The sequence below is a fragment of the Anolis carolinensis genome, chromosome 3, assembly GCF_035594765.1.
Source record: "Anolis carolinensis isolate JA03-04 chromosome 3, rAnoCar3.1.pri, whole genome shotgun sequence".
Taxonomy (NCBI): Eukaryota; Metazoa; Chordata; class Lepidosauria; order Squamata; family Dactyloidae; genus Anolis; species Anolis carolinensis.
The window spans coordinates 174346332-174369867 of NC_085843.1; the positions used below are offsets into that span (position 1 = coordinate 174346332).

Genomic DNA, 23536 nt, shown 5'->3' on the forward strand with positions numbered 1-23536 from the left:
TTGTTTTTGTTTCATGGACTGCACATTGACATTGATTGGAAAACTATGTGACCAAAATTATGGAGTAGGCTTCAGATACAAAGGCTATTTCATTAATCCATTTACAACCCTCACTATAGAAATGAATATAACAATTTAGAAAATGCCAATTTGTGTGTCTTTCAGCAGATGATTGCAGGTAACCTACATGTTGCCTGTCCTGTGTGCTAACATTTTTTTGACCTTCGACAACAACCTAGGCAAATGTCCTTGAATTTCCTAGTGAAACAGCAAGGTGTCTATCAGATTTATTTGTTTAATGCCACTTTCTACCATTTCAGTCTCTGTACAGCTAACCATTAATAATAAACGGCCTAGCCAGTCACAGAAAATATCTTGAGCAATTGTCATTTGTCTATTGAAAAGGGAATTTTGAAGGATGAAATGCAAAGGAGATAACCGTACATTTATAAACAGCCATTAGTACAGTTATTTATTTATTTATTTATTTACCATATTTATATCCCGCCTTTCTCAACCGCTGGGGAGACTCAAGGTGACTTACAAATGGCACTACATAGTGCTTACAACATAAAAAGTTACATTAAGATTAAAATAAGCATACATAAAACATATTTAAATACAATCCAATGCTGAGATCCAAAAACAGGGTCTAAGGCCAATCCAGAGTCAATTGCATGATTTCAAGTAAACTTATTGCAGAACTACTTCTCGGCTTGCTCCCAAAGCCAGGTTTAGATTTCATTTATGATCTCCCACTCTTTGTGTCCATCATTTCAAACTCTTTCATATTTCAGTTTCTGGAATGGTTGTCCAGTATTTCAGACCAGTAAAATCAAATATGTTTTATTGATTAGCCTATCAGCCATATCAAAATATTTAAGAAACACATCTGACACATACAACATACAAACTACATTACAATCAAAGTTAAAATAAACAAGCTGTTAACAACAAGGGGTTAAGATCCTGTAGTGTAAGGATTCCAGTGTGTCTTTTGTATAACGTATGGCCCGAGGTAGATCTCTTTTTTTATACAAGTTACAAATAAACAGTCCATGTGTGATATCTTCTACCTCTGCAGCTCCACAGATACAAAATCATTCATTATATGGAACCTTCCATGTTTGACCATTGTACCCAGCTGTTCAAAACTATTTCAGACCAGTATAAAATGCACTCTGATACAAGGATGAAAAGATCATTACAAAATATTCAAAATGATCAAAAATATAGTTCTTGAGTGTCAGGAAACCCTAATGAGAAGAATCTGGGACTGAAAATCATCTTTGCAATTTGGGACTTGTCCTGTGAGAAGTGAGCATAGGTTTCTGTGCAGAGAACAGGGTTGTGCAGAAATTTTCTTTTCCATGTAAAAAAACGATGTTTTGAGTGCTCCCCCCCCCCATCAAAAAAAAAAAAAAAAACCACTGGGAATGTTGTGCAAAGTAAGTCCCCAACTCCAGCATTGTTTGTGTGAGAAACAGTATTGTATGCAAAGAAAATAATATTTCTGCACAATAATATCTCCATAAAATATTTTATGGGCCAAAAAACTACCATATTTCCCAAATAAGTCACAAATAGTGAACAGTGAAAATTATTTTCTTAAAACAGGGAGAGAATTGAAAAGTTACTCATTACTTCCTTTGGCAATCAAATTAGTGAACAATTACATTTCTACTTAATTGGCTTTGGGAAAAGCACTTTAGTTTCCATTAGCTTGTCCTCCCATCCACAGCCAATGGATCCTTCTGGTAACTGGATCTAAGTATCCAACAATTTGATCTAGAAGACATATAAGTCCCTTTTTCATTGGCAGTAACTTGCAAACTTTCTAATCTGATTTGGTTGAAATCAGATTGATCCAACCAAAATGATTGGGAGAAGATTTGAGACAAAGGGATCTTTTTCTTCATTAACTGCATACTTTGTAGAACTCATTGCTGGAACAAATAGTGATCCCTCAATAACCTGAATTGCATTCACAAGTGTTAAAAATAACGATGCACTATGCTGGCTTCAGGGTAAGAGGCAGCATGAATCTGAGTAGCAATCCCAATAAACAGCTTAAGAGTTTTCTACTGCAAGAAACATAATCATTGGCTTGATTCAGCCTTAGGGATGATTCTGCAGTGCTCTCATGTTTTTCCACTCAAAACGTCCATACCATTAATGTCAGCACCTCTCTAAAAATCAGTAATAACAGTCAAGAGCATGTTGAACTATTTATGTTAATACCATAGGGTAAACTGGGAGGAATTGGCATTTGGGTTCCTGGTTAGAAATGTTGATTTAAACAAAAAGATTGGCTAGCTCCTCTCCGATGCCTTTTCTCCTATGCCTTATATAGAAGGAATCTACTCTGTGTTCCTGTGGGCCCGTCCATACAGTCATATAACCCCCAGAATATCAAGGCAGATAATCCACAATATCTGCTTTGAACCAAGTGATTTTAGTCCACACTGCAATATAACCCAGTTCAAAGCAGATAATGTGGGCTTCTATATAGCTGTGTGGAAGGGGCCTGGGTTGTGTCTAGTCTGAAAGGAATAGGGAGTAGAGAATTGAAAATGCTAGCTTTAGCTGGAATGGAGCTGGTACAAGCTCCATTTTGTACATTTTTGCTCATTATCCAAGTGAAATGCACACTTTCAGATAGGGTTGAAGTAGATATAATTAAATAAATAAATGGCCATTATGGGATGTGCCTACATGGTTGACCAAGTATGCATGTGCCAAGAAATGTGGTCTACTAATTAGGGATATCACTGTGATGTATTAAAGCATGTTTTGTATTTTTCATAAAGAAATGTAGAAATGCTCAATCCTTTATCTTGTTTGTGTGCTTCGAGGCCCCAGACACCTTTTTTTGTTGCAGTTAAAATAAACATTTATATCTCCCACTCATCTCACTGAAGTGCATGGAGGACAGATTCCTATTTTAGGAATAGCGACGTTATTCTTACATGCCTCCAAGTCTACTCCATCTTATAAAGATCCTACCCTAGAATTTTCTTGGCAATGTTTATCATTGAGCTTATTTCTCATTGCCTTCATTTTAGCTCAAGAGAGTGTGACATCCCTAAGGTTATCCAATTGTTCTTTATGGTTGAATGGAGATATGAAATGTGGTCTTCTTCAGTTCTAATCCACAACTGAAACGATTATACCACAGTAGGTCATATTTAATGCACACGCTGCTTTCTTTCAAGCTAACTTAAACATTTTTGGCTTCCTGATCAGTAGCTGCCATAAAAAATAACTATCTAGAAGAATGAATAAAATGCTGCAGGATAACCAATAATTCTGCAGAACAAATTGGTAACCCTGGGGTAAATGTTATATAGCCGGACATGATGCCTGGACATGTCAGCCTGCAGCCATGTTCCAAAAGGAGGCTGCAAGCCGATGATGAGGAAGACTGTTGGGTATCAATTTAATAACATCCCAGCAGAGATACATCAACTCTTAAAAAGGGACTCGCTGCTGGTATGTCAGAAGTTATGCTTTTTAAAATCCTTATTTTACAGTCTTCCAGAACTATCACTGTCCCTTCATACACATTACTTTCCTTTTGGATGTCAGCTTGAGACAAAGGCTACACCTGTTTGAGGTTTTGACTTTCTGTAGTACACATCTTGACATTGCCATTGTCAGCATTGTAAATCATGCATTCTTAGCAAGTAATCAGAAGCCAGCCCCTGGATAACTTTGGGATTTTTCTGAAAATAGCCATGTGGGATTTGAGCAAATTTACAGAAGGAATTACCTCAAGATTACTGAGAAAGAGATCCTCTCAGATCAAAGAGAGACCAATAATCCCAGAATTCATTTATTATCCTTTATTTTTTAAATGGCTCCAGTCTCTAAACAATCCTTTAAGCTCTAATTTGGCAGACAAAAAGGAAAAATGAGCCAGAGAGCAGCTGTTTGTGAGGGTTTTGAAACCTAATGAAGCTTATCTGAATGACAACAAGTCACACAGGTAACAGTGTCTCCTTACGACTGTGCTGTTGGATAGTTTCAACTTCTCAGTAAATCTAATCAGGGCTATAGTAGAAGCAAAGAAGGAAGGGAATCCCACTGCAGGCTGCTGGCATAACTTCAAATGTGCAATTGAGGTGATCTTCAAACTAAAGCCTTCCCTGTAGAGAATTGCCATGTAGTCTTCATAGATATATCTGTCATAACCATGTGAATAGCTGTCAGTTCTCCTACAATGACATTTTCTGAAGTCCATTCACACATGGCACTATTTTAAATAGGTTTGGGACATGTTTTTACATATTCACGAACTTAACAGAACAAATGATTGTTGTTGGCCATGATAATTGGAGGATTGTATCAGCAGTAGTTCAAGAAGCAGTGATAGTTTAAAAAAAAACCCTTTTCTAATGTAACAGAATAGCACTGTTCCACTAACTAGAAATATAGCAAAGTTAAAGTCTAGAATATTATTTGAATAAAAATAGAAGTTAACACTATGATGGGACAAAATTGTAGCAAGCTTGCTAGTTAGCAGTAGAAAGGAGAAAGGTATATGGGCAATACTGAAATTAGAATGAAATGTGAAGGGCCTCTAAGGTTAATGAATCTGCAAAATGAGTAAAGATCAGGGGTTGTGCTGGCAATTAGAAGATTGAAATGGTGTATCGCCACCAAGTATAGAATTATACATGTTTTCTGCATGAGAACTAAAAATAACTATATCAGAGAGAGCAGGAGCCTGCTCATAATGGCACAAAAGCAATTGGGAGCTTGGACATATAAAGTTCTAGTTATAGTAACAGTTGCAAGAAATCATATCGAGTTTGACTGGACAGGTACATAGAAGCTCCCAGATCCTGAAATTCTGGAGTGAGATGTGAATAGTCTGACGGATATGGAAAGATACTGGCATACAGTTGTTAGGCATGGTTTTGACAAAGATGCCAGAGGACTTTTGTTTCTTGGCTTGCACTTAGACACCAACCATTTATGCCAAAATGAACCCTTTGTCAGATAAAGTACTGGAACTATCTGTAGTACAGATTTTTGTCTTTGATTTACAGTCGGATCCAGCAACAGCTGTTCAGTTAAATGAAAGTTATATTCATTGTTTGCCTTAGAGCTATCGATCTGAAAAACATTATGATGTAGAAAGTGCCTCTTGAAAATACCACAGGATCTGCCAAATATCTGGATAGTGGACACAATGATGTGTCAAGCCCTGCTATGTATGTCTATAGATACAGAATCTCTTGAAAACAAAATTCAACTGGATTCTTGAGGGCCAATGAGCTAATAATGAACCTTGAGAAGTCTCAGGCAAGAACAATCCACACAACTAATTCACATTTTTGACACAGCTATGCAACTTCACAAAGGAATTCTAAGCACTACACTATATTAAAACTTGCTGATAACTACACATACTTGCATGTAGAAAAACAATAAATTTGCTTAGCAAAATTAGTTATCTAGAGTTCAATACCCTGAAAACATTCCTTTTGTTACATGTGCCGTAGCAAACACTCTTGTATTGATTGATATGTTGTGTGCTGTGAATTCATTTTCTCATACCTCTGTTAATTGATTAAAATTTGTGAACATATTCAGTTTCTCTTTCTAGTTTTCCTTTTCATTTCTTTATTCAATGACTGTAACCTGTAAACCATCTACTGTGTGTACGGGAAGGTAGAAAAGTTCTGCAACTGGTTTTGTGGTACTGCCATTTCTAATTTCATATTTGTGTTCATTAATCCTCTTGTGCAGAGACAGGCTTTAATCCACTCTTTAAAAAAGCTCTTCAAGGGGCTGTATCTTCTTTCTAAATCTGCTCAACAGTTTGGATAACTCCTTTAAGATTGCCAAAACTTGGAATATATTTCACTGCCCTTCTAACATCGCAGCCACCATCCACTGCTGAATTAAGGTTCAGACAATATTCTGAAATAAAAATGTTCTTTAAAATAGCAAGAGAAATAATGCCCTCTCAAGTTTAGTGAAAGGGATCAATCTATCTATATGAGTGATGGAATCACGGCAGAGGACAAAACAACAAAACTAAACAGCCCACAACCTCGAAAATTGACAGCACAACCCCTCATCCATGCCTCTAGGTTGATACAACAAAAAGAAAAGAAAAATAAAGTCCTAATTAGAGGGAGAGGAATAATTGTTTTTAGCCAATTGCTACCAGTAAGAAGGCTAAGCTCCGCCCTCTTGGTCTCCTAGCAACCCACTCAACCCAGGGGACAGGCAGAGTTAGGCCTCAGGCCTCTTCCACACTGCCTATAAAATACCAATCATCAGATTTTAACTGGATTATATGGCAGTGTAGACTCAAGGCCCTTCCACACAGCTATATAACCCATTTATAATCTTATATTATTTGCTTTTAACTGGATTATCTTGAGTCCTGAGCTGAGCTGCTGAACTTCTGGAGCAAAAGGTCGCAGGTTTCAATTGGGGGAGTGGACAGAGCCCCCACTATTAGCCCCACCTTCTGCCAACCCTAAAGTTCAAAAACATGCAAATGGGAGTAGATGAATAGGTACTGCTCCAGTGGAAAGGTAACGGCGCTCCATGCAGTCATGCCACATGACCTTGGAGGAGTCTATGGACAACGCCAACTCTTCGGCTTAGAAATGGAGACGAGCACTAACCCCCGAGTCAGACACGACAGAACTAAATATCAGGGAAAAACCTTTACCCTTTACCTTAACTACCACCAATTCCTCAATACTTTATTTCCCATACCACCATACTTCGCCACAGCAACACGTGGCCGGGCACAGCTAATTTATTATAAAATTAAGACTTGAAATATGTGAGATCAGTATATAATTGGCTAAGAGTCCCGGTCAAGTAGATAATGTACTGAGTTGGGATTTAAGATGTCTTAACCGCATTATGAAAAGTTCAACTTGGCAAAATCCTTAATTTCAAGAGCTGTACACAAGAAATATTGTTGGATTTATCAGCTTTCTAAATTCTGTCTAAAGTTTGCTTACAAAGGAACCTTTCAATTTATCTCGCACTACACATTTGGTGATACTAGGTAACATCATGTGCTACATTCCTCACAGTTTCACAAGCTTCCTATGGCTTTGCCCAAAATTCAAGTACAAGCCTATAGGCCGTATCAAAACATTTAACACATAGACATACATAAACATACAACTCGAGGTACAAAAGAAGTTAAAATAAACAAGCTGTTAACAAGATCCCATCCAGGTCAAATATCTGCATCACCTTTACAGTTTACCCCAATTGATTTCAAATATGCAGTTCTCAGCTGTGTTGCTTTGAATAGGAAAAGGGCTGTTTTGTGTGTTATTTTAGGATTCTGGCCGGCCAACAAAGATTAATTTTTCTTCTCACTCCAAAAATAAGTTTTCTTAGGTGACTTCCATAGTTGTTATAGTTTGGATGCTCTCCAGATATGCTGGTCTAACATGTTGGTGGGAGAAGAAGAGCCACAGTCTAATATTCCATTTTAGAGAAAACTGTTATCATCATCATCATCATCTACAAATACATCACACAGTCCTAGACACTTGGGAAGTGTTTGACTTGTGATTTTGTGATACGAAATCCAGCATATCTATCGTTTGCTGTGTCATACAACAACAACAACAACAACAACAACAATAATAATAACCTGATTTATATTCCATCCTATCTCCCCGAGGGGACTCAGGGCCAATTCCAACAAACAAAAAGGCAAACAGTCAGTGCCTCATTACAACAACAACAAATACAACCATAATTGCCCAAAACAACCTCACATATGAAAACAATATATGACATGTCATCTATAAATTAAATAAAACGTTACCGATCAAAAAATGTATCTAACATAAAACATCCCCATTAATTTACAAAAGCCAGCGAAGGTTCACTAAGATATGTGAGTTGATTATGTGGCCAGTGATGTTAACTGGGCTAATATGATCTGACAAAGCCGGAATACAATAATAGTTTTCAGTCCAAGGTATAGTAGCAGCCTTTTATCCTCTAGTCCTCCTCCTTTTGCTAATGAGCAAAAGTAAGTTTTCAGTTGCTTTTTTTGAAGAAGAGAAGGGAGCCATCTTTGTTTCTTTAGGGAGGGAGTTCCAGAAATGGAGGTGATCATGGAGAAGGCACTCTCTCTCATTCCCATCAGCCGTGCTTGGGCTGGGGGTGTGACCAAGAGCAGGGCCTCTTCTGCTGACTGCAGTGCCCAAGTTGGTTTATAGGAGGAGATACGATTAGTCAAATAGCCTGAACCCGAGTCTTTTAGGGCTTTAAAGGTAAAAACCAACACTTTGTATTTAGAATGGAAGCAGACCGGCAACTAGTGTGGCTGCTGCAATATGGGAGTGGATCTCTCCCTGAATGGGGCTCCGGTTTGTAATCTGGCTGCCAAACTCTGAACCAGTTGAAGCTTTCGAATGATCGTCAAACCAACTTCTACATCAATTCTGCAGTAATTCTAACAGACTGACATGACCAGTTTTGTAGACTCGTCCAAAATATATGCTGCTGCAGTCAGAAAACCAGTGGGCAAAAGCCTTCCATATAATGTATTTCAGTACTCACTATCGTGCAGAGCCAGAATGTCTAGGGCTAAGTAAACATTTGACAGCATGATAATAATATGCTGAAGCTCCAGTTCAAGAAAGCATGGTCCTGTTTTAAATTTTAAATGTGTTTGGGGATCTTAAATGCTTTTCAACAGAAAATGCCTGGGTGGGAGGGAAGAACTGTTGATCACAGTAATTCATTTTTCACATAGTATGGGATTGTTTTATGCACGTTAAGTACCTTTTATTGCATAGCTAGGGAACACTTTTCTCTCCTGATCTTTAATATTGGATTCAGTGTATATGATTTTTTTATTCAAGTGTTTAAATGTTTGCTTTATAACATTACCACAGCCTATGCTCATGAACACATCTCTCTCAGTAAAGTAAATTTTCTCATTATGATTTCACCTCTCTCAAATGAAATCCTGAATTTCTTCTGGCTTCTCTAGACTATTGGTGAATATTTTCTTCTTCTTCTAATGCCCACTTTTTGGCATTTCGGGCAGGCAGGTCAGAGACATAATGGATTATATTTTTTCCTCCTTGGCAAGAAGACATATAAGTGTGTGCCCACTACTAATTGGAGGATTATTATTTACAAAGGCTTGTACAGCAAAAAAGAAAAGAAAAGAAAAGCTCTTAATACAAATAAAAAGCTCCTGGTTCTCCTGGATGCAACAGTGTGACTAAATTATTATCTTTTTGAAATTATCAGTGCTATTCTGTTTAATCTAATAAATGTAAATATGCTTGCATACCACCATGCCTGTATGTAGGTTTCTTTTCATTGCAATCATGGGAGAGTTTGCTAATTCAGAGTTAATATAAACTCTGCCTCCACTTGTTATTTGGAAAGACCATCTTTAATATGTTCAAGAATTTACATTAATAACACAGCTAGACACAAAGCTTGGAAACATCATTTTTAGACTATGACTCCCAAACCTCTAAGGAATTCTTGAAGTTGTCATTCAAAAGGTATTTTATCAAGTTCTTCAAAATAAAGATTTACCAAATTTATAGGTCTATATATGAATGTTTTCCCTGACTGTTTGATCAGCTAACTCATTTCTTTAATTAATATAGGAAATAAAGAAATTATATATTCTAGTCCAATAATAGCACCATCACTGGAATGTAATGACTGAAGTGATGCGATATTTCAAAAGGTGAGAGATGGATGTGAGATATTACTCAATCGCAAAAAGAAGTGCAATACATTCATCCCTCCATATCTGCAGTTTTAATGTTTGGGGATTTTATTATTCAAAGATGTGATTTAAAATGTTCTCTTTAGGAATCTCTAGGTTCTCCAGTGTGACTCTATGGTCTGCCAGTCATGCTGGAGGATCTAGAGATTCCTAGAGATAATATCCTTCTACACATTTTAAGTATGCACCTAACTTGTAGAATCAATGCAGTTTGACACAACTTTAACTATTATTCCTCAATGCTATAGAATCCTCGTTGTAGATTGGTGAAGCACCAGCACACTTTGTCAGACAAGACCTTGTAAAACCAGGACACCCATGATCCCATAGCATTGAGCCAGGAATGTTCCCCCAACACTGCCACAAAGCAATTGGCATAGGGTGGTGTCATTAATATGATTTCCTGGCAGGCGTTGGGGGAGATATAAGTTGGTGAGCACCTTCTGGCACACTTTTGGTGAAGGATGTGAATATGAAACTGCTTTTGTGTATAATTCATGATCTAGTTATGGATATGTATTGAAATGTCTTCTTGTGATCTATGGAATATTGGACAGCAGAGCAATAAAAATCCTATATTGAGGTCACACTGAAAACTAAGCATGCAACCAAATTACATATGCAGTTAGGTGGCTTTGATGCATAATAATCTTTCAGTGTTGGCTTTTAAAATGCAAATTAGAACAGCAGGGGACCAATAATTAAGAGAATTAGAAAAGTGGGGGTTCACCTTCCCCTTTTGCAGTCTAAGGTAAATCCCTCTTTTGAAGAGGGTATTTGCTTTGGTGGGAATTCACCTAGTGCTGCCAATCAATAATTATCTGAACTCTCAGCTAATGCAATTTGTGTGTGTGTGCTCAGGGGTGGGAGTTATTTTAGGTATTTATTTTCTAGATCAACTACATTTGTAGGAGTCATATAAATAAGAGAGTTATGATAATGGTCATTATTATTACTCAAACTACGAGGGTTGAATGAAAAGTAATGCCTCCACTTTCATAACTCCTCAACAGATGGCAGTACTGGTATGTGGCAGGTACTGTCTTGTTCAGTAGACTCTCCTCTACAGTTCCATTTGGTGGGAAGCCTTAGCATTTAATGGTTGTATTGTTAAAGTGCAAAGTTTGGAACCCTGCTCAGACAGTTGGTCAATGCGACTTAAGCAATGTGCAGTCATTCAATTCTTGACAGCAGAAGGTGTCATCCCAAAGGAGATTCATCAGAGAATGCAAGCTGTTTATGGTGATTGTGTTGATGTGAGTACTGTGCGTTGTTGGGCAAGTAAGTTTAAAGATGTTGAGGTGGGAACCTCTGACAAACAAAGAGTTGGACATACTGTGACAGCAACCACCAAGTTTCACAAGCAAAAGGTTGATAGATTGATTCAGGACGATTGTCGTATCACACAAAGAGAAATTTCAAACATAATCGCCATTTCACAAGAATGTGTGGGTCACATTATTGCTTTGCTTGGCTATCGGAAGATCTGTGCACGATGGGTACCCAGGATGCTGATGCCGGAAATGAAAGCGCACAGACTTGAATTTTGCCAGGAACTCCTCTCACGTTATGAGAATGAAGATAACACCTTTCTCCATTCAATTGTGACAGGAGACAAAATGTGGGTACATCATTATGACCTGGAGACGAAGCGTCAATCTATGGAATATTGACGAAGACTCACCACAGAAAAAGAAATTCAATACACAGCCTCAGCTGGAAAAATCCTGGCAACAGTGTTCTGGGATGCAGATGGTGCTATCCATGTTGATTTCCTTGAACGTGGAACAACAATAAATTCAGGGTGTTACATCTCAATGCTGCGAACTTTGGAACGACGCCTAACAAGGGTCCGAAAGGAAAAGGGTAATGTTTTCCTGCAGCATGACAATGCCAGACCACACACTTCACATGCCACCACAGCAGAACTTCAGAGAATGGATCTCACCACCGTATGGCATTCTCCATACAGTCCAGATTTAGCACCGTCTGACTTCCATCTGTTCCCAATAATGAAAGAAGATCTGTGGGGACATCATTATGGTTCTGATGAAGACACTGAGAGCACTGTGAGACGCTGGTTGCGGAAACAGAGTGTCGACTTCTTCCGTGACGGTTTCAGAAAACCTGTTCATCATTGGCAGAAATGTATCCAATTGTCTGGTGATTACGTGGAAAAGTGAATAGTGGTAGCTAAAGTGTACACTCTAAGGATTATTTCTGTGACTTAGAATTACAAAATTGGTCCTCTATAGAACAATGCTGCACTAAAACTTCGACACCCTCTTTCCATTGGCCATGTTGACTTGGACTGATGGAAGCTGCAACTCAAAAACAGTGGTAGGAGGAAAAATATACACTCATGTACAAACAAAGAAAGTCTTCTCATCAAAAGTTTACCCATCATAATTTTAGTGACCTTTCCCTTCTAAGTCAAACAATTAAGCAGGTTCATCTGGCCCTGGGAAGTTGAAGGGCTCCTGGAAGAATGGGAGGATGTCCCCTAAATCTGCACACCTAAATCTGGAACTAATCTGAAATGTGTAGTACAGTACCTGCATCAGCAGAACTAGATATGTTCTTGGTTCTCCAACATGACTCTAAAGTATTCTCAGGCCAGAAGTCCCTCATTTCAATAGAATTACTTGCTTTCAGCCTACTTTGAGGGAGAAAAGGTGGGCTATAAATACTTACCAATCTGCTGGTATGCATGGTTTTGCATATACAGTTGAAGTCCGGGGAAATATTCCCCCATAGATAAGGAATTGTATAGGATTCATGTGAGGCTACCAAGTTTTCTTCAGATATCCTATGAGCACTACCTTGATGCTTCTGCCTATATTTATTCATGTCAAGAGGAATATCTTCTTCTCTATATTTGGTATGGGCCAGCAGGGAAACACAAATCAGTAATTTTTGCAGAACACTAATGAGAAGGAACATAAGAGCGAACAGGTTGTTAGTTGGTGATTTTTCTTTTTGTCAAGCAGATTTGACTCAGAACCTTGCAATCCTGATTATCCAAACTGTGACATAATAACTTGAAAATGTGTGAGCATGTATAGGTAGTCCTTTGGAGCCTAAAGCTAACACTAGCTGCTTGCTTATATAAGATCCCATACTTGTAACACAGAGGACTAACCTCCAATGCTGTACAATGCATATTGACTCTAATCATCACCACATGAGGATTTGTCTTATCACCCCCTTCTCCCTCATTTATGATCTATGCCTTGCAAATACATACTTAGGTTAACAGGAATGATTATTTACATTAAGATGGGTGAATCATTAGACTTCTAAATGGCTGAAGTCCATTTGCTCTCCAGGAGAGAGAACACACAGGAAATAATTAGACTAGATTATCCTATTCCACATGAGCGCAAGCAAGGTGGGCTCAATTTGCTTGTGAACTCCATTTGTATATAGAGTTTCAAAATGTTACTTTTGTGGATTTTAACTCTCAGAATCTTCAACCCAGCATGGCTACTAGGAGGGGTTCTGGGAGTTGCAATCCAAAAAAACCAATTCAAAATTGTGTATAAATGAGAAAAAAAGATATGACAGCTCAAATATAGGAGAAAGAACTGGAGTAATTTTCCATCTCTCTTTTTAAACCCCTATAGTCCTCAAAGAAAAGAAGCAGGTATAGCCTTAGCAGTAGTAGGAATGGCATGAGATGGAAATTACATTTGTGGCATAATGATGTTGGCCTGCCATTCAATTATTAAAAGTCACTGGAGTCCTACCTAAAAATGACAGCCACCACACTAGCAGTTTTGTAATGCATTTCTCTCCCATGAGTATTTTGCTAAAAATGTCATAGTAATAAGTTGGTTTTATGAGATCTCTGGGAAACAGAACATGACAAATAGTAATAGTCACCTCAACCAGAAAACTGACCATTAAAATTGGGGCCACAGCTGCCTGTCATTCAGAATATCATTTATGAGCAGGGTTGACATCTGACATCCTAGAGATGGATTTCCAGGGAAGAGAAGATGGGGGACAGAATCATATGCAGACAGGAGAGAAAGAGATTACACTGTAATCAGTTGGCCATTAGATGAGCTTCACTTCACTTCACTTTATTTCTTAATTAGTTGCTCTCCACCAGAGAGCTCTTACTTCTCCACACAAATTTACTATTTGGACTACAACACTTGTAGTCTTCCTAGCCAGCACAGCCAATGCAAGTCTACACTGTCTAGAAATCCCAAATCAGACAAGAAGTCACTCATGGATGCCCACATAATGTTCAGAAACTTCAAGCTCATAAAACAAGGTAAAACTGATAAAACTGTTTCTGGCTGTGTTAGCAGAAGTTGGGGAGTGGTCAGATTTGGTGTGGACTCCTGGACCAGTTGTAATTTGAATCATTCCATTGTCCTCAAGGGCCAGGGCAGCCATTTCTTTTTCCATACACTTCATGGCATAGGAGAACATAGATGGAACCTATCTTTGTTGTCCCTAGTTGCTATGGCAGCCAGCCAAACAGTTCCAGAGAGCTCATGGTTGTCACTGGGTACTAAGTGAGTAAAGGTGCCTGGCAAGGATCATGATTTCTCTGGGGCTCCAGGACTGGCTGCCGAAGATAAAAGGACTGCCCAGGTAAGGATGACTGTTGAGTGGGGTCAAATCAGGTTATTTATTATTATTATTTACAGTATTTATATTCCGCCCTTCTCACCCCGAAGGGGACTCAGGGCGGATCACATTACACATATAAGGCAAACATTCAATGCCTTAACATAGAACAAAGACAAGACAAACACAGGCCTCCGAGCTGGCCTCGAACTCATGACCTCTTGTTCAGAGTGATTTGTTGCAGCTGGTTGCTCAACAGCCTGCGCCACAGCCCGGCCCGCTGAATGGTCCAACTGAATGGCTCTGTTATTGCCTTTGACACTTTGGGAACAAAACCAGCAGCCCCACATATCTTGTGACTGAAGAAACCATTCCAGTAAATAAGGTTTCTTCTTGCATTGTGTATTTTTACATCAAATATATAGAAATGCCACAAGTTGTAATGGTCAAAGCCATATGTACACAATTTCTGTATACTCCATCAAATCATGCTTACTGCTATTAACATGCAATATTTCAGACAGGAAAACTATTGACTATTTGGGCTGCCAATTATGAAATACAACTCCTGTTTGATACATGTTAGGTATTGTTCTCAATGACTTGTTCTAATGGGATGAAGTGTAAAACTGTCCTAGTCCTAGACAACCAAGTGAGATATCATGGTGAATTCCCAAGCATTTTCTCTATTAGTTCTCTGCCACAATTCATTCACTGAATACTGAAACTGTAACCTAGATGAGAGCTTTCTGACTGCTACCTTTGATCTTATGCAATACCAGCATAAACTTCAAAACACCCTCCAAGTTCAAAGCACATTATTGAATGGATGGGCTGGCAGGATCTCCCTCCTTATAGGAACGAGGCAAGCAGTGATGCATCTTAAAGCTGTGGCCAAAAGCCACTCTGAAGCATATATCATTTCATACTCAAAGGATGGGGGTCGGAGAGAGGCAGAGAACAGTTTTCTTTCATAAGCAAGAATGTTCCAGTTATCACTCATCCCAACACACACAATTCAGTATTTGTGAAGATAGCTGAAATACACAAGGAACTAGGGAATTCTTTCAATAACACACTAGAAATTGCACCTGGCAAACACTCAAAATGGGTTTCTCACTTGCTCAGATGGTTTTGCCCAGTTAAGTATTTGGTTTAACCTCAAAATTCAAGTACAAGTAAAGCCTCAAATTCCCTGCAGCTTTGACTGGATGGTCTTAAACATCAAGAATAGCTACTTGAACTTATTTCCACAAACACTAGACATACACACCTTGTTAAAGAAAAGGAAAGGAAAAACAGGACATGAGTCTCTGACTATAGTGACAGCTATTCAGGAGACATTCCAGCTTCTGTCTTGGAAGTCTGGTATAGGCTGATTATACCGATTGAAATGATCCAATTTGAGATGTTAATAGTACAATCAAGAGAGGCAGCATAGTAGGTCAGAAAAGGACTTTTAAAAAAAGAGGCAGAAAATCTGAAGGCGAAAAGTGTGCTAAAGATGCAGATAATTCCTGCTCAAAACTCAATTTTGCATGGTTCCATGAAAGTCTCAGGGATGCAGAACAATTCTGAGGGATGACTTCAACAACCTCATTAGACTAGGTAGTTGGTCCATCGTACGCCACTTGTTCTGCCCTTTCAGGATGGAGCCCATTACATGATGTATGTGTACTTCTAGCCAGGCTACATCCAGAAAGGGGAAAGCAAGTGGTTATGCCACCACCATGGCAACATGGGAGCCTCCCCATGTTGTCTTACCAGTATGGGAAGGAAGCCGGATGGTGATGCTTCCCCCCATGGCATGGGGGCAAAGGCAAGTCATGTGATGCAGGGCATGGAGTGAAGTGGTTTGCCACACACCCTGCCAGGAGCCGATAGATTTGCCACAATGTGTGTAGAATCCTTGGGCCTTTATGATGAGGTCCTAAGAGAAGGAGAGGTATGGTTGACCTTAAATACTTTGCAACCACCTGCCTCTATCAATTCACTTGCATGTAGATTCTCAAGTATGTGTTTTCTATGTTCTAGGAAGTGTGTTATATTCAGTTTTGCCCAGTTTCTCATTTTTCCACAGATAAATTGTTTGAGAAAGTTTGAGAATGTTCTCAATCTGAATTTTTAGTTTAAATGATAGGTAAAGGTAAAGGTTTCCCCTGACGTTAAGTCCAGTCGTGACCGACTCTGGGGGTTGGTGCTCATCTCCATTTCTAAGCCAAAGAGCCGGCGTTGTCCATAGACATCTCCAAGGTCATGTGGCCGGCATGACTGCATGGAACGCCGTTACCTTCCCGCCAGAGAGGTACCTATTGATCTACAACTGCTAGGTTGGCAGGAGCTGGAGCTAACAGCAGCCGCTCACGGGGTTTGAACCTGGGACCTTTCGGTCTCCAGCTCAGTACTTTAATGCACTTCGCCACTGGGGCTCCCTAGTTTAAATGATGCCTGCTCAGAAATCAGGAGGTATTTTTGCATACATATCCCCTGGCACATGCATTTCAATACTATCTATCTATCTGAGAGTAATGACCTGTATGTATTTTTTAAAAATCACTAACATACACTTGGTGTGAACTTTCCTTTAATATAAACATTTCCATATATGAGATTTACTGGAGTATTCCACTGAAACATGGAGAGAAGTGTGAATTGTGAAGTTTGTTTCCAAATGCTACCAGATACAAAAACAAATAATGAAAAATGAGTTATAGTTTGTAATATATAATTGGCTAGGTCAATTACATATAGATCAAAACTATCAAAATGTATCAAATAATTGAATGTTTATGCATTTATTTCCTGCAAAGAAAGAAAAAAATCTGAATACAAAAATAATCAAAATGCACATAAAGTCTTGTAATCTCTTCCAGTGGGTAGAAACATTTGCAATTATTCCTTCTTTCATGCAAGGGTGTAGTAAGAAAATATTTTTGTCCCTATCTGTAGTACATTTAGTGTCTCCTGAACATTTTTAAGAGGGTTAGAAGAGACTTCAACATGGCCTTGCTTTTAAAAGCAAACTTTTGGGGATGTGTGTAAAATGATGTTTGACATTTTAAAAGCTTTTCTTTCTTGCACAGTCCTCAAGAGCAGACATTTTTTAAAAGGAGGAGGGGGGAGGAGACATAAATCAAATTGTACAATTTATTTATTTATTGATAAGTCTTCAGAAGGACAAAAAGGATTCCAACAAGATTGCATTAGGTTGGAAAGTTAATACTGTGCATGTGTCTACAATATAAACATAGGAGTTAAGGAGGTCAGTTTTTGTTCAGAAGACAGACAGTGGGAGGACTAGAGAAGGTTTGTGAGAAGATTTAAATCATTGGAAATGCAGGCAATAACAGCTCACACTATCCCAAAGGAGCACTCCAGACAAACAGGTAAATTGCATAAAATAAACATGTACCTTCCAGCTACATGCACAAGAAGCATATGAAGCATAAAGTACAGCTGCACACACAATCCACAGACTTTGCATATGTTCAAAGAGAAAAAAAAGGGAAACACAAGGCCATGAAAGGCCTTCTCTTTCCACTCTAATCTGCAATTCCTAAAATGCTTCTAGTTAGGAGATGTTGTATGCATTGCTCTGTATGAATATTGTTGAAGCAAAATATAAGACCACAGGATCACACTTGATCCAATAAAAGACAGAGTTCCTTTCCTCTTAATCAAAGCATGATTTGCAAAAGGCAACTCATTTATTACTATAGCATTGACAAATTAGCACCTGGTAAATCTCTTGGTAACATGATTCCAAAGTCCTTTTTACATAGAGGCAGGAAAAAAGAGAAAGAGAAAAGATCAATGGTGACTTTCTTTAGCAAACTTTAACCCACAGAGACAAGAAAAATGAGACCACACAGTGTCTCCCATTGAATGTGATGGGCCATGGTTCTGAGGCTCTTTTCCTGGCCCTCAACTCCAATCTTCCTAGATCACCCTTATAAAAACAAGATTGAATCTGAAGGTTCAAATGTTTGCTTATTTTATTTATTCCATCTTTCTCCCACAGCAGCTCACAAAAGGAATCAATTAAAATCCAACCATCAGTTTTTTTTTATTTAAAAAAAAAAGGTAAGATTTTCCCGTGACATTAAGTCTAGTCATGTCCAACTCTGGGGATTGGTGCTCATCTCCATTTCTAAGCTGAAGAGCCGGCATTGTCTGTAGACACCTCCAAGGTCATGTGGCCAGTATGAATGCATGGAGTGCCGTTACCTTCCCGCCGGAGTGGTACCTATTGATCTACTCACATTTGCATATTTTCGAACTGCTAGGTTGGCAGAAGCTGGGGCTAACATCTGGAGGTCACCCCACTCCCCGGATTTGAATCGCTTTCTGTCAGCAAGTTCAGCAGCTCAGTGGTTTAATCCACTGTGTCACCGAGGACTATAAAAATTTAAAGCCCACCCCTAAAAATCAATTAAAATCTAACCATTTTTTTTAACGAATTAAAATTATAGTGTTGAAAATTCACATTAAAAGTTTCTAAAGAATGAATTAACCCAGGTCAAGCTTCAGCTAGGTCACCTGACCTTTCTGGGGGTGAAGCTAGTAGCAGAGGGTCAGTGTCTGAAGCAGGAGGTGAGCCCTTCTTGGGCAGGGGCGGGGGGGGGGGGGCTTGACTCTTTGAGTGTACAAGAAAGTGGAGTGTTTTTTCTTGTTGCTTAAAAACTGGGTGCATGCTTGTAAAATGGTGTATTTGATTTTAAGGCTTTGTGGTTATTCTGGTTTCTAGTATGCTGATTAGGACTGTTGCCTTTATTTTGACCTTAGTGGCACCTGATTTTTAACACTTATAAGACAAACTGCTCCAACAACCTCTGGTTCTCTCTGTCCTGAGAATAGCCACATCTACTCAATTTGTTGGGGGTGGAGGTAAGCCAAGTTCAAAAGTATGGCTCACAATTCCATACTATCCCTATGGTTACTTTTGAATCACCATTAAAATGTATAAATAAGCCAGGAACCTGTTATAAAATGTTAATGGATAATGGAAACAAATCCCACAATGAACAAAATGCTCAGAGGCAGTTGTTTAAATTTTCAAAATTATTTTAATGTGCTTAAAAGACAGTGAATATTATTGTTTATTTCTTGGACCAAGACACTGTGCCCCTAATTAAACAAGCTAATGTAATCTCTTTTTTAGTATGGCAGTGTAAAAATAAATAATTTTTGTTTGTTCAAATGCATCTTTCAGCAATGGATTTACATGAATTAAGCATTCATGTGTGCCTAAACCTATACTGTGACTGTAAATGTCATTGCTTTTTGGGGATGATGAGTTTTACACGTGGCACATTATTTTTAAATGTATAGTAGTCATACAGTTATGCAAGTCTCTTTAGAAATAACTCCTATAGTGTCCATTGGTGATCGCAGTATGGCCCTTATATCTGTTGGGGATATGTTCTCAGACTTCATATAGGTGTGCAGAAATGTGTATAATAGTGAACCCTATTGAAATGAAGGAATTCTGGCACAAGAATACTATATAATTGCACTGGACAACCCAAAATGCCCAGAGAACACAGATTTTGTTGGACGTGGATAAATGAAATTGCAGATACCAGTTTCATGGATTTGTGGGTCGTACTGTACATTCTTGTAACTATGTTCCAAACTTTAACATCAGCATTGGTTGTGACTGTTGTTGTTATGAACCTCTGAAGGAGACTAGTTCCAATTGTATCTGTGGTATTCCTTTACACCTCTCTATACATTTTACATTGTTCAGTTTGAGGAAGGAAGGCATGGATAGTCCCAATATATTGTTTATATACTGTGTAGATGCTGCATAAGTAGATTGCTACAAGTTTTAGTTGGGGGAACTGGGAGGACTGGGGAAACACTGGTATCTTGGGATTGCCTTTCATAGATCTGTGGAGGAACCCAAAAAGTTGCCTTTTCAGTTGATAAAAATACAGGTTTGGCCACTTTTTTTCTCTTTACCTATAAAATGAGAATATTTTTGTGGGAGGATTTCCTTTTCTATATTTTAAACAGTTGTGCTCTAATACCTGATATTAAGTCATGTCAGTAAGTACATTTCATGTATATGTTGGACACTTTTTAATGTATTTTAATCATTATAATTTTTTAGGGCACATGTATCACTATGTGTAATTATGTTTTATTTAAATATTAGTATTTTTCTTTTCGCCTTGATTCTACTGATGTTATTCTGTATTGTTTTGATTTGTTGTCTTTGATGATTATGGCACTGGATGCTTGCCTTTTTGTATGTAAACTGCTCTGAGTCCCCTCAGGGAGAGAGGGTAGTCTATAAATTATTATTATTAGTAGTAGTAGTAGTAGTAGTATATGAAAATTTCAAGAAGCTTCGCAAGTGTTCAGTAAAAGTAGTCATATTCTTTCATAAGATTTCTGGTGCATCTGTTTGTGCATAAGTCTTTCAAGTTACATATCAACCGACGATGACCATACATACCCTGTTTCTCCAAAAATAATACATCCCCTGAAAATAAGACCTAGTAGAGGTTTTGCTGAATTGCTAAATATAAGGCCTCCTCCGAAAAAAAGTTTTTGTTTGGAAGCATGTCTGCCAAACAGAACACCAGAGCATGCAGGATCGGTAAATGTACATACCAGAAATAATGGTAGTAACAAGAAATTCTTGATAGGATTCACAGTTTGTCTGGTTATACTGGTTTGTGATGACAGCTACTGTACGGTATATAATAAAGGTTCTTTTTTTTCCGACAATAAATGTGAATTCTTCTTCATGGAAAAATAAGACATTTCCTGAAAATAAGACTTAGCATGTCTTGGGAGCAAAAATTAACAGGTATTGTACTACCAAAATCATGAGAATTAGAGATGATTTAAGAAATCAAGGCTGATGTTCTTATAAGCTCATTTCTGCACAAGGTATCTAGAGAGCAGCTTTAGAAGCAAGTCTTTCCACAATGAGAACTCACAGCTATGTTCTTACTGGTATGCTCTAAAGCACTTTATTTAGAGTGGGTTCTCAGAAAATGCAGGGAGAGGAGCAACATAAAATGAAACAGTAGGCAAGCACTTTAAGACATCCAAAACATAGTAATGCTCACCTAGGCCACAAAGAGATCAGGGTGACTAAATAATGGGTTGTTCATGCCTCTGTGTCTTAGTGACTAAGTGTGTGCTTAGACATCAAAAGCTAGGCTGTACTTCTAATATTAAGCATATGTCAAGAGTGATAAAACACCTTGTGATTCCCTTACTTGGACCTCAGCATGGCTTCAAATTATTTGTTAATCACATTTTTGATAAATGAAATGTTGATACAGCTCATACAATGCTCCCTTACTTCCAGGGAAAGGACATAATAACTTCAAACTAAAATGGATAAATTATTTATTTATTTATTTATTTAAAACATTTCTACCCCGCTCTTCTCACCCGAGGGGACTCAGGGTGGCTTACAACAACCGGCAAAATTCAGTGCCACACAAAATCAGTTAAAAAACAACAACATATTTAAAACCATTAACAATAATCCACAAAATTACATTATTCAAGTTTAAAAGCATATAATTAATTACATCAATTCTTTAAAAAAAGCACTTTGATTTGAAGGGGTAAGCTTCATGTCAGAGGTTCTCTGTATTAACAACTAAGAAATAATAGCTCAAATAAACTTCTCTTGGATTTGGAGAGGTGGTCCTCTCCCTTGCCTCTGCTCCAAATCCCAAATTCCTGATGCAACCAAAATGAGTAGTCTTTATACAGCTCTGCTGGTGAGCAATATCAAGTTGTACCATATATGCATCCCCTCCAACGGTCTCAATTTGATAGAGACATTAATAACTTCTGCTATATTGGCCACACTCTGATGTTGCTTGGTCATTTATATTGGTTTTAATCTGTGAAATGTTAAAAAGTACTTCTTTCTAAATTAGAGCTTTGGGAATATGAAAATAAAATCCTATCAGAAGAACAAGCCGGCTTCAGATCAGGTAGATCCACCATGGATAACTGTTTTATCCTAAACCACCTAATATATAAACATCTAAAAAGAAAGAGTATTATGGTGGGATGACAGTTGTCAGTTCTTCAGTTTTCGAAGATGTTTCCTGCTTGTATGTCAGAAGCAAGATGTATGTTTGTTGAGAACATTAGAGTCTGTGAGTTTGCTTTGTTTAATCTTCTAAAGAGGTGCTCACATTTAATGAGGCACAGTTTAGATGTGTAATCTAAAAGCAATGCTTGTCCGCTCCTGGAAGGTGTAGGACCCAAGAAATAGGCTCACACCGCTGGTCGCAATGGAAAACTTTATTGAATCCGCCTTGCCAAGATGACTGCAAAAGCTTTTACTGACTCTCTTCCGCTTTTCCCCTCAGTATATGGGGTTGTTGCCTCCCCCCTCCTCCTTCTCCATCCACACCTCCCTTTCCTTTGGTCCTTTCCCACGTTTGAAGACCAGACCCTGTCATAAATCAGCCTATCCTGCCAAATGGTCTCCTTCCTCTGTCCTCTTGTAGTCAGGTTGCGAAAAGACCAGCTTTGATGATGCTGTTCTTTGTTGCACCCTGACATGACTCCCCCCTTCGGACGACGACCCTGCGGGGAGAGACAAAGTTCCGACAATCTAAGAACAACAGCAGCAGAATAAGCCAGGAGAAGGAAAGAAGAAGGAGAGAGAGAGTCCAACCCCCCCCCCCCTTTTCGGGATCATGGTCCAGGTTTATGGGGAAACTTTGTGTGAAACTGTTTTCTCAACTTCGTGGCTTTAACATGCTCTGCTGCTACCCATTCCGGGTGTAAGGTCTGTGAAGACCATTGGACCAAGTAGTACAGTTTCCCCCGAGACTTCTTGGAGTCCAGGATATCCTTGATTTCAAAATGGGTGTGTGCCCCCACCATAATGGGGACCGGATCTGCCCCCGGTTTACTCCATCTGTGAGTGTTTGGCGCTGGTTTCAGCAGGCTAACGTGAAACACTGGGTGCACCTTGCGCCATCTATGAGGCAATTGTAACCGTACTGTCACTGGGTTCACAACGTCCGAAATGGGAAAGGGACCAACATATCGTGGGCTCAGCTTCCGGGATGGTTGTGTGGATTTCAGGTGCTTTGTCGACAAGTACACTAACTCCCCCACTTTGTAGTCCGGTGGTGCTGTTCTCTTTCTATCTGCATATTTCTTGTAATCCACTTTGGCGGTGCG

General features: G+C 38.7%; 1 protein-coding gene and 1 long non-coding RNA gene across 3 annotated transcripts in view; one reads left to right on the top strand and one right to left on the bottom strand.

The window, feature by feature from the left end:
* Nucleotides 1-23536, bottom strand: part of nrg3 (neuregulin 3) — a 912452-nt gene that overhangs the window by 779413 nt on the left and 109503 nt on the right. The gene's annotated exons all lie outside the window — the stretch shown is intronic.
* Nucleotides 11106-23536, top strand: part of LOC134298030 (uncharacterized) — a 393308-nt gene continuing 380877 nt past the window's right edge. Inside the window, exon 1 of the long non-coding RNA XR_010005004.1 lies at nt 11106-11120. This is a non-coding gene — a long non-coding RNA (uncharacterized LOC134298030). The remainder of the gene's footprint in view (nt 11121-23536) is intronic.